The sequence below is a fragment of the Lactuca sativa genome, chromosome 3 (assembly GCF_002870075.4).
Source record: "Lactuca sativa cultivar Salinas chromosome 3, Lsat_Salinas_v11, whole genome shotgun sequence".
NCBI lineage: Eukaryota > Viridiplantae > Streptophyta > Magnoliopsida > Asterales > Asteraceae > Lactuca > Lactuca sativa.
In genome coordinates this window covers 8,245,951-8,256,593 of record NC_056625.2, presented here as the reverse complement: position 1 = coordinate 8,256,593, position 10,643 = coordinate 8,245,951, and the positions used below count along the sequence as shown (strand labels likewise).

General features: G+C 33.8%; 1 long non-coding RNA gene across 4 annotated transcripts; it reads right to left on the bottom strand.

The window, feature by feature from the left end:
• Nucleotides 1-1,547: 1,547 nt before the first annotated feature.
• LOC111920782 (uncharacterized) lies at nucleotides 1,548-5,230 on the bottom strand. Of its 4 annotated transcripts, none has more exons than XR_006188963.2 (8): nucleotides 4,954-5,229; nucleotides 4,418-4,803; nucleotides 4,064-4,271; nucleotides 3,906-3,980; nucleotides 3,643-3,754; nucleotides 3,079-3,198; nucleotides 2,839-2,977; nucleotides 1,548-1,729 (listed from the first exon to the last, which is right to left on the bottom strand). It is a non-coding gene; the product is annotated as an uncharacterized LOC111920782 (long non-coding RNA). The 4 variants fall into 4 exon arrangements; XR_006188966.2 differs by having other exon boundaries at nucleotides 4,064-4,206; XR_006188964.2 differs by having other exon boundaries at nucleotides 3,127-3,198; nucleotides 4,064-4,803; nucleotides 4,954-5,230.
• Between the last annotated feature and the right edge of the window lie 5,413 nt (nucleotides 5,231-10,643).

The following is a 10,643-nucleotide window of genomic DNA, read 5'->3' as shown; positions in this document are numbered from 1 at the left end:
ATTGTTAAGTCTATATTTGACACAAGTGGGTTATTCAGTTATGCTTTTTCCCAACCAGGGGCTGAACACGAACAATAAGAACAAGGGGGGCCGAAAAAAAAGTACAAACTAATTTAATTGGTACAAAATTATGAAATGTTGTTAATTTGATCCGGCAAAATAGAACTCTTGCATATATCTATTTTTATCCATAAACAATTTATTTTTTCACAATTTTGAAAGACTTGCCTTTTTTTAAGAAACTCATTTGTTTTATCATGTTCAATAGATAACACAATTAACATATAACAAAACAAAATAGTAATTAATAACTACATTTTAACAAAAAAAAAAAAGCTATTTTTCATTAAAATATAAGTTAAAAAAATAAAATAAAATAAAATAACAAATTATGGCTTAATGAATAGATCATACTCTCTCGAGTATTTTAATTTTGTGTATTTTGTTTATGTTGTTTTACATTTTATTGTAAAAATCGTTTTTTATCAAATGTATTTGTATCAAATGTGAAGACTCTAATAGCGATGATTGATAAGAAACAAATTAAAAATAAAGCTTTTTTTTAAGAAACTATTGTTTCTTTTTTGCAGTCTTTAATTGATGTTTCAGGCTTTTGCCTTTTAGCCTGACTCAGTTTAGGTTCCATTTAGATTTTACTTTTCTCTATCAATTTATCATATAAGAGATAGCAAGAGAAAGAAATACATATAGAGAGATAAAGAAAACTTACGACTTAGAGGTAAGAAGTCGACAGCCGCAACCAACAAATCTCACGGAGACTAGAGGTAAGAAGTCGACCGTCGGAGAGGAGGGAGAAAGCGAGTGTGGAGAATGAGATAAATCTGGCGACAATGGATCTGGCAACGATGGATCTAAGGAGTAGGTGAGTCGTCCGAAGGTGACGTTTTTCTTCCGTGAAGTTCTGTGACTATTTTTCCGGCGGCCATATTATATTTTTGGGGTTTACCTATTCTCGCCATTCTCAATTTTTGAGTTAAAAAAGATGTTAAGATATATTTTTGGTATTTTTATAGAATTTAATAATATAGTTTCCTCGTTTACTTCATTTTCTAATCAAAGAATGGTGGTTTTGATATTTTCAGTGATTTTCTGATCTTTTTATTAATTTTTCAGTGATTTTCTGATGTTTTTGTTAATTAACAATTTAATTTCTTAGTTAATTAGAGATATTAGTGATTATCTTATAACTAATTTACATAATTATAACATATATATAAATATATTAGCAAGCTTAAAATCGGGGAGGCCATGGCCCCCTTGGCCCCCAACGAGGATCCGTCGCTATAATCCCAACACTGTCATGGGACAGCAAGGGTTGCGGATGGACATCAACCATCTTCCTTTTATGGTAGTGGTGATACATTTCATTAAATGATTCCATAGCCACAACCAATTTTAATAACTATTTGCTTTAATTAATCAATGGTAGTGCATTGATATTTGTAAAACATACACATCAGTTCTTCAAAGTCCATGCGTAAAATTTTATCTTCCCGGCTAAAATTTAAAAACAAAGGAAACTAACATGGTGGAAGTCAAAAATCATATTTACAAGTAATAGGAATTCAAAATGTTGGTGTACATCATTAACTAATAAACCTGAACTCAGAAATTAAATGAGTTTCAACTCAAGTTCTTAGTTCATTCAAGAAAAACACCAGCATACAAGGCAAAGAAAGCACGTCCAACACCGACCCATTGGCAGCAACTGCTTTAGGAAAACCAACAATAGCAATGTAAATTTGGGCAAGAAAGAGAAGAGGCAATATACTCTCTAAGTGCACCAGCAAGCAAACCAACAGCAAACGTAGGGGCAAGTTAGTCCAGTATATATTAAAAAATGTCCTAAGTTAGCAACAGTGAACTTGCTTGAGTTATGGCAAATTTGATCCACAACCTTTATATTTTCCATTGTTGCCCTTCTTTTAATAAGGTTTTTACCAAGCAGGGGTAAAATGGACAAAACAGCAGAAGGCACTTCAGACAACAACCATACTTTTGTTTTGTCAGTTGTGACGTGATGAAAAAAATGACAAGTTAGTTTTTTTTTCATGCTAACCTAATGTAAAAATGAAAAATAATTTATTTTATCGTGTTAAATATCAACATACTTTCCTTTTTCTGTTTCTTTATGACTTGATGCAAGAAAGGGAAACTTTCTTCCTTTTTGCGTTAAACTGCAGCGTTTTAATTAGAAAAATATTTAAAAGTACAATGCTATAATTAGATAGATTTTTCAAAGTTCAATACCAAGTAGAAGAAATCATTACGACCCAAATTAACAACTTCTTTTACAATCACATTCAGACGGATTTTAGTATAAATTCCTTGATAAAAAGCTCATTAAATAAATGAAATAACTAAATTAGCTGACACTATATACTAACTAATATAGGAAAATAAGAACTTTGTAAATCAAACAAACAGTTTAACCAAGAAGTGTAGATTCAAAATCCTAAATTAAAAACAACCGAATATATTTTTCTATTTTTATAGCGAATTATATCGATCTTTTTTTCATTAAAAAATTACTAATGGATAAGTTTATATAATTAATATAAAGAGTTAAATGAGACCATTTAAATCTGAAAAAGCTGAAGGTTGTCTGCAATTTTATGTAACCTGCAATGGCAGCCAACTTTGCAATAAAGCAACGAACACACGTAATTATAAAAAAGTCAACAGCATATATGTATATATATATGCCCCCATTACCCACTTATCATCTGTCAAGACCAACTTTCTTTATCAATTTATAATTTTTTTTTTAACTTCACTTTTTCACTTAAACTTCACAAAAGTGTAAGAAAAACTCACCGATACGGTGGGTACATGACGGAAGGTGGTGGTGGAAGAGGAGGAGCAAGTGGTGGTTCTACACCATTGTAAGATGATGATGCACCTTGGGCCATTGTATTTGTCCCTTGAAATGCAATATTCCCACGTTGATTCCTTCCTGGGGTTTCGATCAAAACACATTATATTAAATTATTTCTCTTTCTTTAAAGAAAACATATTAACTAATTTAGTTTTGTTTAAAAATATTATGACAAAAACCTTGAGGAGAAGCTCGAGGACGACCAATAGATTCGATATTATAGTTACCTCTTCCTCATCCATCACGGGGTTGGGGTCTTCACAAGCCCTTTCTGCTGATCCAGGGTCCCAATACGTCACCTATTCATTTAAGAATGATCATGAACATATATTGTAGTAATAAATTTTTCCACATAAATGAAGTACCTTGCCTCAAATAAACCTTGATTTAAATAGAAATTACCAAATTTAATTTTAAAACAATAGGAGCTGAAACCAGGTCATTTTTTGTATCATTCCTCTGAACATTTTTTAGCAATTTATGCAACTGACAGAAATTATTTTGCCTAGAAAGTAGACTCTAATTAACAAAATGAGTAACCTACAACCTATCTTGACCTGGACCATTGATTAGATGATTAATAACAAAGTGAGAAACAACAATCCAGATTAAAAACTCATTTTGGTATTGGAATGTTTGTCTGTACGAACAAAACGTTGAGATTAGACGATTAATAAAATTCACATCAATACCTAGTGGGTAGAAGATCTACAAAGCAAATTTTAGGATTGAAAGTGATTTACCTCATGTGATGGAGCTGATGAAAGAAGCAGGTATCGAGAACACAACGTTGAGCGAATGGATTCAGAGCATGTTGACTGATATTTTGGCAAGGCACTGCAATTGATTCAACTCCTACAACAGAAAACAGATTTTTTTAGTATTGTAAAATCTCCTTAACACGTTAATGAATAACAACAAAGGATTGAACTCCAATCAACCTGAAAAAGGGAAAAAAAAATAAAATATACGTTTTTTGTCATATTTTTAGGCAGCAAAATCTTACCGAGCTCAAATCTGTTGGCATTGAGATCAACACTAATGATCCTTGAAGCACCTGCAACTCTAGCACCTTCAGCAACTTGATCACAAAAAAAATCATTATCTTTTTTTTGGTCATGAATGAGTCTTTTTTGAGAAAGTTAGAAGTTCCAGAAAACTCACAGCAAGCCCCACAGCTCCCAAGCCAAAAATGGGACGATATGGAAAATGGGTTTTCCGTTGATGGAAAATCGGGAGTTTTGATCGTGAATCATGACTCCCCTGTCGCTGTTGCTTCTCAAATGGTCGCACATTTTGCTCTATTCCTGTGATTCTGAAGAATTACTTACAAACAACCATTAATCTACATCCTATTAAGCAAAACGCTAACCTGAAAGAGGGATGGAAGAGTCATAGAAAAGAAGTTATTGATCAAAAACAGATAAAGTAATTGATGGAGACTGATGCAGGCGATTGTGAGAATTTAGAAAAGAAAAATAATCAAATTGATAAAGGATTGAAAATATGCTTGTCCACCTGAAATTCGACGTCGTCTCTAATTAAGACTAACATCTCGTTGACGAAGACTACATACCATATAGATTAGCGTTTAATCGCCATGGAACACTTTATCGGTCTTGGGTGCCTTAATCTACCTAATTTGGACGGATCAGCACTGATGATATCGGAGAAGGAGTTTTACACTGCTCTGGAAAGTCCGACGCGAACCCCGAGCCTCCGATAAATGAAATTTTTCAAGAACCCAGATGCAGGAGTCGATAGGGTTTTTAATCGGGGATTTTTGAAGCTATGTTTACCTTCCTGATTCTTCTTGTATGTCGATTCCTCGACATCTCCGACCGGACGCCACTGCTGCCCTCTTCGGTGGTCAGAACCGTCTCCATTCGTTCTCTTTTTTCTTTCTACAGTTGCAAGTGACAATCAATTTAGGGCTTGAATATGGTACAAATAGAGAAGACAAGGAGAAATGGTGAAATCGATCTACAGGGAAACATGTGACAGAGAAGCAAGCGATAAGGAGTATGAGTTCGATGTAGAAGAAACGGAGTGACCTTATGTATTTCCGTTCGTTTTTCTTTTTTCCCTCTCTCTCTCTCTCTCTCTACCAGACGAAGAGTACACCACAAAGGGGCGACCGGAGGTCAACTACCCCCCTACTCAACAGATTTGCCACCATCGAACCATCCTCCCCACCTCCCTGATCTGTTGCGTTCGTGCTCCTCATCGGTGTGCGAATAGAGGATCTGCTAAGAGAAACCTTGTGGAAGGATGGAGATGAAAAAGCGGTGGGAGATGAAAGGAAGACGGTGAAAGGATCGGGATATATTTAACATAGAAGGGCCGAATACTAACCACGGTGGAAGTAAGTTACCAAGCTACATTGCCCTGGTCGGGTACTGTAGTAGAAAATTTTAATATATAATAATAATAATAATAATTTATAAGGATTTTACGATTTCATATTAACACTAGCTGTAAAACTTGTCTATTACACGAGTTGATTAAAAAAATAAAATATTAAAATATAAATAATAAATATTTTTTAAAATAAAATTTTGAAATAAAAAATAAAAAAACATAGTAATTGCAATTTAATATAATATTTATTACATTTGATACTTTACGTATATAAGCATAAGTATTATGTAACTTTTTAATTTTAAAAATTGAAAAAAAAAAACCATAAATTAACATGTGAATATTATTTATTTAACGAATACTACAAAATATAAATATCAAAACTCATAAAAGATTGCATGCAGCAAAAAAAATAAAATAAAATAAAAAACCAATAAGAAGAATTGTCAATAAGATGGACCAATAAGAAAATAAAAAACCAAAATTAAAGAGAAATTTACGGTAAAATAATATTTTGGACCGTGCATTAGTGTAGGTTTGGTATGCTAGTCTGGGCTTTGATGGTTGGGTCGTGGACTGGAACTTTAATTCTTGCTGTTACTGGTGTCTTTTTAGAATCCAAAAAATAGTAAAACTTTTAGAGGCAATAAGGTCAAAATCGGCCATATTATAGATTTATAATTCAATTTCTCTCCCTTTTTGTGCTGTAAAATACTATGAAATAAATTTGATCGTCTGTAGGATTTAATATTAGAATTCAAAATTGTCGTTAACTATATGCTGTCATCTTTCCATCCACATTCTGATGAATTTCAATTCCACTTACTTCCTACTCATATAAAACAATGACATGTTAAATCCATTAATTCTTTCTCTTAATCTTATTTCTTGATTTTAACCCTTATCTTAATCCAATGAATAGGAAGATTAGTAGAAACAAAAATTAAAAAGATATTTAATTTCTCTTATTTTAAACAACATTTTTGAGATTTGAATTTTGGTCTAACTCTATTTTTGGAAGTGTTAATATCAAGGGATAACCGTTAAGCCATATTGATGGGGAGCACATTTTCACTTGTTTATTTTATCTATCCACTTAGATTTAAAATATTTTGATATATTTGCCTTTATTTAAATTTATAAATATATAAAAATAGATAAATAGGTTTTATATGTGCCACTTCGTTATCCATGAACCCATGTAAGCGATTTTTCAATCTAATACAAATCAATTTGTTTTCAAATTGTATCCATCAAACCTACTGAATGATGCCCGTACCCATCATTCGGTTTAATTTATTTTTGGGAAATTGAGTAATCTAACTATTTTCTTAGGGTTTTTTTAAATATAACCAACTTTTTTTTTGAAAACAAACCATTTGGTCTGGAATGGATTATTCCGGATCCGAAAACCGGTCCAAGTCCAATACTGGAGCCCAATAGTATATATATGGGTCTCACACACAAAAACTTTAGAATACGTGTTCCAGAGTTAGCAGATCCAAAGCACGATCTACCCGAATTTTGGACCAAATTTTCAGCATGGATTCATCAAGTAAGTTTTACACTTTAACTTACTTTGCATTTGATTTTATGAAACGATTAACGTATTTCAGAATTGTTTGGAATGGTCCGGAATACGAGGAACAACTCCTGAATAATATAGATTATCTTTTTCTCGCTGTATGTGTATGAATCTCATGTAAGTACTTTGTAATGTGTTTCACATCGGTTGTATTAGTTCAAAATTAGGTATTGTAGGGGTTCTGGAATAATAATGTAAGTCCGAACCCCGGAATGATGATCCGAAAAATGATACTTATAATTCTTTTTCTAAGTATTGTTTAATAACACATGTTAATCCAAAGACGAGTTAACGTGGATGTTAAAAAAAAAAAGTGGGTTGTACGGACGACGAATTTGTATTCATTTACAAGAGCCTTCGGAATTGCGTCCGATAAAGGTAAAATCGAAAAAAATAATTTTATAATTATAATTTATTTTTACGGTAACGTATTAAATTGTTTTTGGAATTTTGTTTTTGCAGGAATCTATGATTTTTACTGTTGAGAAATGACAACACATATGTCAGGAATCTATGACAATTACGTACAAAAGCAATGTCCGAAACAATGGTCCGAAATAGCCGGTCCGGAACGTGGCTCCGGAATGAGGGTCCGAAATACTATCAGAAATCTATGACATTTACTGTTCAGAATGACTACACATATCTCTAGAATCTATGACTTTTACTGTTCGAAATGACTACACATATGTCAAGAATCTATGACAATTATTGTTGTAACACTTGATTTATTGTACTTTTCAGGTTATACCTTTGGGGGTGTAATGTTTTGTAGAATTGGTCCCTAGGGGGCAAAATTGGCAACTTAAGGAAAGGTGGAATACGTTGGGCGTACTAAGTCAGGTTGGCCATGGAGATTATCTATGTACGTTGGGCGTACGTGGGCAGATTAGAAACCCTAATTTTAGGGCTTATGCCATATATAAGCCATAAGATAGCCTCGTTTGGCCTTATTTAACCAGCCTCCATACCTTTGAAACCCCTAATTCATCCCTTAGCCTTTGAGTGGCACTTTTAAGCTCTTGTGAAGCTTTTTTTTGTGGTGTATTTGGTGCATCTTGAATGAGAAGGAGAAGGTTGAAGACTCATCCTTTGGAGAGGAGCTTAGAGATCCAGCTTTATCACCTTCATTTTGTGGCTATTGAGGTATAAAGTCTATACCTTGGCTACTCCTTGCATTGATCTACTATTTAGCTTGTTTATTGTCATTTTGGTCCCTTTAGTTTGGTGATTGTGAGATAAGTTCGTTTATGGAGCTTATCCTTGTAGATCTAGGCATATTAAGGGTTTCTTAAGCGTAAAGGTGCAAACTTTATGGTGGGATTAGTCTCATACATGTATTAAGTCATTTATTAAGCTCCTTTGAGCTCTAGAGACCCACTAAACCATGCATACATGTAAAGTTGGAAACTTTACATGATAAACCACCTTAAGGAAGTCAGATCTAAGTGTTGGAGTAATGTTTTAACAGTTTAAGAGCTAAATGAGAAAGTTGGCTAAGTTGGTGGAGTACGTTGGGCGTACAAGTAGGTACACTTAGCGTACAACTACTAAAGCGAGTACGCTGAGTGTACGAGCTATGTACGCCCCAAGTACTCATCTGTTTGGGCTACAGGCTTTTGGGCTCTTAGTTTTGGGTCATGTTGGACTTTAGTTGTTTTGGTCCATTAGAATTCCATTGTTGGGCTATTGATATTTTATTAGAATCTCATGGATGAAGGCCCAAGTAAGGGATTAGGCCCAATTTGGAAAATTGGTCCATATTTGGGATTTGGGTAATTATTTTGGAGTTTGTGCTTTTTGGACAATTGGATTGGGCCTTGGCCTTGGGCTAAGTTGGGTAAAGGGTAAAAGGGTCTTTTACCCTAGTTTGGACTCTTAGTGTGAGCCATGATCCAATTATTAATTAGATGGTATTTTGGTGATTGATAGCGCAGGGATTTTAGCGGGCCAGCAGCCAGAGGTTTATATGCGGGATTCAATAGTCTGAGGTGAGTTTCCTCACCATGTTTAGTGGGTCTAAGGCACCAATGTCGGCCCATGATCAGTGATGCCAGGATACCCGATGTCCGCATGACTCTTGTATGTGTATATGCTTATATGATTTGTATGTTGGGTGGGGCCTGTTATGCGAGTTTGGGCGGGGCCCGTTATACTTAGTGGGTAGGGCCCGATATGCAAGTTTGGGTGGGGCCCTTTATACTCAGTGGGCGGGCCCGATATGCGAGTTTTGGCGGGGCCAGTTATACTTAGTAGGCGAGGAGGACCGTTATGCGAATGTGGGTGGGGCCCGATACACTCATTTGGGCGGGGCCCATTATGTGTTTGTTATGTATGGTATGTGGTATTTGGGGAACTCACTAAACTTTGTGCTTATGGTTTTCAGTTTATGTTTCAGGTACTTCTAGTTTCAAAGAGAAGAGTTTGGGATGATTGCAGAGCACACACCACTCGATTCTGTATTTTATGATTTACTTTGAGAATGATAATGTATTGATACATTTTGATTACCTTGGTTTTTTTGAAAATGTTATGGTCTACTGTTTTATTAATTTAAAAATGAAAAAATTTTGGGTCTTATTTTTGGGACGTTACAACTGATCCGAATTTAGGTTCTGAAATATCAATTCTGGAATGTGGCTCTGGAATGTGTTTCTGGAATAGTGTCAGGGATCATAACCATAGTAAATGCCACAATATAAAGTAATTCAAGCATCTAAACTCTTTACCTTGTTAAATTTACTACTAAAAATTCACTTATCACAATCCAAAGAAATGACATACTGCGATTGTGGCTCTCAAGGTATTATAAGGCATCAACGACTAGAAATAACCCTGGATGGTTTTTTTACGCTTGTCCTAAAGATGTATGTAGGTTATCCTTTTATTTATTTTCTTTGTATTAATATTAATTTACATGATTGTTTGATCTTAACCACAGTTTGGGTTTATCTGTTGGGTTGACAAAGCAAAAGACAATAATTCATTGATAATTAGTAACTTATTTTGATCGAAGAAGAAATTTGAAACCTAAAATATGCACTTGAAGATAACATTAATTTGTAGTTGGATTTTCCTTTTTGGAATTGTTGTGTACAAGTTGTAAGCTTTATGTTCATCAACTAAGTTTCCCTGCTGTAACGCTTATTAATCTTTTTAATATGTAATGTTTGCTTGTTTGTTAGTATTACTATGGTACTTGTAAATTATGTCTTTTCTATCCTTGTAACATGTAACAAATATTAGGGGAAATAATAATATTTTTCATTACACACTACAAATCATTTACAAATATAATTAAGGGTTTAGGTCATTTTTGGTCACTTAACTTTTGGTTTTGTGCTCATTTGGTCACTTAACTCTTTTTAAGTTTTAAAAGGTCATCAAAATTTTGGTTTCGTGCTTATTTAGTCACTTAACTTTTGGGTTGGTCACATTTAGTCACTTAACTTTTAAAATTATGCTCATTTAGTCACTAAACTTTTAAATTTTTTCAAAAGTTTAGTGACTAAATGAGCACAATTTTAAAAGTTAGGTGACTAAATGAGCACAAATTTAAAAGTTAAGTGACTAAATGTGACCAAACCAAAAGTTAAGTGACTAAATGGGCACAAAGTCAAAAGTTTGATGACATTTTAAAACTTAAAAAGAGTTAAGTGATCAAATAAGCACAAAACCAAAAGTTAAGTGACCAAAAATGACCTAAACCCTATATTAATTGCAATTACATTGATAATAAAACTGCAATCAGATAGTCTGGTATTTCTCATTCTGATGGAGGGGAAGAGGGTGCATGGT